We start from the raw sequence: 4,216 nt of genomic DNA, 5'->3' as shown, positions 1-4,216 counted from the left end.
TGGGAACTTTTAGGGATTGACTAAATGCATTTTGCATTTTATATGGTTATAGGGGCCAGAAGGTGGAATGTGGTGGTTTGAATGAGACTGTCCCCCATAGGCTCCAGGTATTTGGACATTTTGTCCTCAATTGGTGGTGCTGTTTTGCAAGGTCTTAGATGGTTTGGCAATGCTGGAGGAAGCATGTCACTGGGGGCAGGTTTAGAGAGTTCTTCAGCCTTGCGGGATCTCAAGTCATTCTCTTACTTTTTGTGACAGCTTGAAGTTGTGAGAACTTAGCTTCCCCTCCTCCTCCAGCCACCTCTGCCACCATGTTGGACTGACTCATGCCCCTTTGGAACTTTAAGCTAAATAAACTCTTCCTTTCATAAGTTCCCTTGGTCATGGTCTCTATATGACAGCAACAGAAAAGTGACTAATATAATACTTGAGTCTTAAAATACGGAGAAATCAAGCTGCTACTGACCTGGAAATTACATCCCAATTCACAGGTCAGAAAGATACCATGCAAGATACTAGATGACCAAAAACTCATCATTTCAAAGCTGTGAATCCCGTGAGCTACAACAATGACTGTTTTGGCAAGAAATGACAACTGGTGCAATAATGGCACAAATTTAAAGGCAGTGACTACATGTTGACTGAACTTAAGACCCACTCCAAAAGATGAAACACATATCTGACACCATAATCAGGACCAAGAACCTGTGGCTAAACAAGTTATAGGCCCTAGAAGAGCTCCTACCTGTATTCTACTAAATAGACATAGTTTTAAACCAACTCCTGATGGCTTATTATTATACCCATAGATTGGGGTACCTCTGAACTCTCATCAGAGAATCTTCTTTTGACAGCTTCTTGATGGAGATTAACACAGAAACCCACAACTGGTCAAGAGAATAAGAGACTATGGAATATGCAGCACAAAATAGGACATCTATATCACACACCTCCTGCCAAGGATAAGGGAACATCATGGAAGGGGGAAAAGATATTTTGAGTCATAGGCAGCACATGACTACCAAAGAAGAGTGTTTTCTGCACACAACAGGATAATTGCACATATGACCACACAGCAATTGTGACAGAATGTACAAGACCTGCACTAGCATGAGACAACCAAAAGCCCAGCATGGAGGAGGCAAGTGGAGATGAAATCTCACTGTTAACTAAAGAACTACTAGTAATTAATAGATGTTGGAAGAGGGAGAGTCCATTTCATGAAGGATGTGACTCTGAGAAGGTTGACCATGCTCCAGGGGATAAACTCACATGCAAGAGTATTTAGGAAACACAAATTGGACTCCATGGGCTTTTAAAAAAAAGAAGACATGAAGCTGACAAAAGAAGGGAGGTGGGGTAGATCTAAGAAGAAATGGGAAGGGGTTGGAATATTATCAAAATACCCTGTATGAATTGTTTAAAGAATTAGTGCAAATATAATTTTTAAAGAAAGAAAATAATCAATTCATACTCAATTGAATAATTTTTTAAAATCAAGTGACCAAGTTTCCAGAGGCCTGGAGAACTCTGTTTACATAAGATCATGAACTTAGAGCAATAGTGACAGCATGCACAACATACATGCCAACTCAATCAGACAAGGGCCCAGAGTGGAGCGAGGGAAATGAGCTGTGGGCCATTCTTAGCCTGGGAACTGTTGGAGACTGATTACTGCTGGGTGAGGGAGAATAGACCTTCCTTAAGATTTCTAGATAGGCTGACTGGACTCTAGAGAATGAACTTGCACCAAAGGACATCTGACTACAAAAGCTTGACCAGATGGGACTTAACATGTATGGTAGAACACATGAGGTCCTGTGTGGGGATGAGGGAGACAAGAATGGGGAAGGAGGGGCCTAAATTTAATTAAGAAACTGTTGCATGACATGTACAAAAACACAATTTTAAAAAAAGTTTTAAAAAGAAGCTGAGGCTAATACGTTATCACTGTATCTCATCCTCAACCTGGAAGGGACTATTGACATGAAATAGAGACCAAGAATAATCTAATGCTGTGTCTGTCTTTGATTCCAGTTTTGATGACTCAGGTGACTTTTATCACAATGGTATGTTTATATCTGGCTTGGGACATGGAGGAACTGAAGGGAAGAATGTGGAGTGGGAGAACTGTACTGCTCCCATACTTGGTAGACAGCCAGAAGGCTACCAGCAATGTATGCAAATTGCTTTGATACCAACAATGAACTGATCTATAGGGGGAAAGTGAGTATTCTACTTTCCAAACATTAAAAAAAAAACACTTTGCAGTGATTTGGAAAAATACAAATAAAAAATGAAAAGGAAGGAACAGTAAAGAAAGGTGAGTAGACACTGAATGGCTTTAAAAAGCATACTGTTAATTGGGCAAATAAATCATCATGTTCTCTAGGTTCCTTCTTGCTACTCCAAACACAGCTCATGTAGTTTCTACCCAAACACAAGCAAGCATTAAACCCCTATGTATACACCAAAACTTCTAACCTCCTTCTGAAGCCTGGAAACTCACTAAGTGGAGAAAGAATGGGTGCAAGGTGGAGACACAGAAAAAGGAACCAATTCAATATCCCTTTATAAATGCTCTATAAAATTAAAAAATTATAAAAAGCTTCCTTTTCAGAAAAATTCCTATTTAGAAAGAGAGTATTTTCCCTGCTCTGACAACCTTACAATAACTTTTACTATTCTGTATAAATGAGTTTAAGTAATATAATTATTATCCCTAGGAATTATGGCTCATTATTATCATAATCTGTTATTTGTAAATTCTGTTTTCAAAAGATATTGTCTCTTCCTCCTAAGAATAAAGCAAATAGCATATACCTCATTTTAGGAAAGCATATCAAAATACACTAAGAAGATTTTTTTCAGAGCTTGGTCAACAATTAACTTCTACGCTCGATTAAGACTTTTCTGTTTGGGAAATTTGCCTGAGTACTCTCTTCATGGACATCTGCATTTTTTTGATTCCTGAATGTGTAGAACACAGGGTTCAGAAAGGGTGTAACAAATGCATCAAATAAGGCCAGAACTTTATCCAGGTGTGTAGAGGAAAAATGCCATGTGTAGATGAATATCACAGGACCAAAGGATAAGATCACCACAGTGACGTGAGCTGAAAGCATGGACAGAGCTTTGGAGGAACGACTTGAAGAGTGTTTCTACACCATGACCATGATGACTCTATAGGAAATAATCAAGTAGAAGAAAGACCCCACAGACAGGAATCCACTGTTGACTGAAACCAATAATTCTAATTTGTACGTGTCTATGCAAGCAAGTTTGAAAAACTGGGGGAAAGTCACAGTAGAAGCTATCTAATACATTTTGGTCCACAGAAATGTAAGTTTATTACAAAAACCAGTTGAATCAGAGAATGCATAAAGCTTACCATCCAGGAAGTCACTAAAACAAAGATGCACATTCTTGGATTCATAATGGTCAGATAATGGAGAGGCTGACATATGGGCATATATCTATCAAAGACCAGGCTATGAGAAGCACCATCTCCACACCACCTCTGGCATGGATGAAGAAGATTTGAGTGATGCAACCTCTGAAGGAGATGATCTTGTGCTTTCTGAACAAATAATAAATCATCTTGGGAGAGCTAACTGAAGAAACAACTAAGTCAATGAAGGACAGGTTGGCCAGAAGAAAGAACATAGGGGAGTGTGAGGGTCAGAAGCCACCACGAACACAATGAGGGAGTTTCCCATCATGCTTGCCACATAAAACATGGAGGAGAAGACAAAGAGCAGTAGCTGGATTTGCCAGGAGTTGGTGAGTCCCAGGAACACAAACTGGAAACCACGGAATGATTTGCTCTTTCCATTGGCTTTGTAAGCAGTGCTAACTGAAGGAAGAAACAAGAGAATTGGTAAATTATATTAATAGACTAGTTGGAGAAACTCAAAGTTACAAAAGCCTATGTTTACTTTAGCATTAAAACTAACATGACTAATTATCAGAAAATCATAAATTAAAACCATAATGAAATATCACTTCACACTTAGGTAAAGAAAGAGGTTTTTTTCTAAAAAGTCAAACAAATCTAGAGAATACGTGTATGTGACATGCCCAGCCGCAAGTTATACATCTACAATAAAACTCCAACACCTAAGAATCACAGAACATAGAACAGGGGGTTGAGATAATACTAATGCAGCTCTCAAATCTCATGACAGTATTCATAATTACCCACCCAGGTTTCAGG

General features: G+C 38.9%; 1 pseudogene; it reads right to left on the bottom strand.

Annotated features, from left to right (window-relative positions):
* Positions 1-2,902: 2,902 nt before the first annotated feature.
* Positions 2,903-3,835, bottom strand: LOC103729772 (annotated as a pseudogene).
* Between the last annotated feature and the right edge of the window lie 381 nt (positions 3,836-4,216).

This window comes from Nannospalax galili, unplaced genomic scaffold (assembly GCF_000622305.1).
Source record: "Nannospalax galili isolate Female #2095 unplaced genomic scaffold, S.galili_v1.0 scaffold1153, whole genome shotgun sequence".
Classification (NCBI taxonomy): domain Eukaryota; kingdom Metazoa; phylum Chordata; class Mammalia; order Rodentia; family Spalacidae; genus Nannospalax; species Nannospalax galili.
The sequence above is the reverse complement of the archived record's forward strand: the minus strand, read 5'-3'. Positions and strand labels throughout refer to the sequence as shown.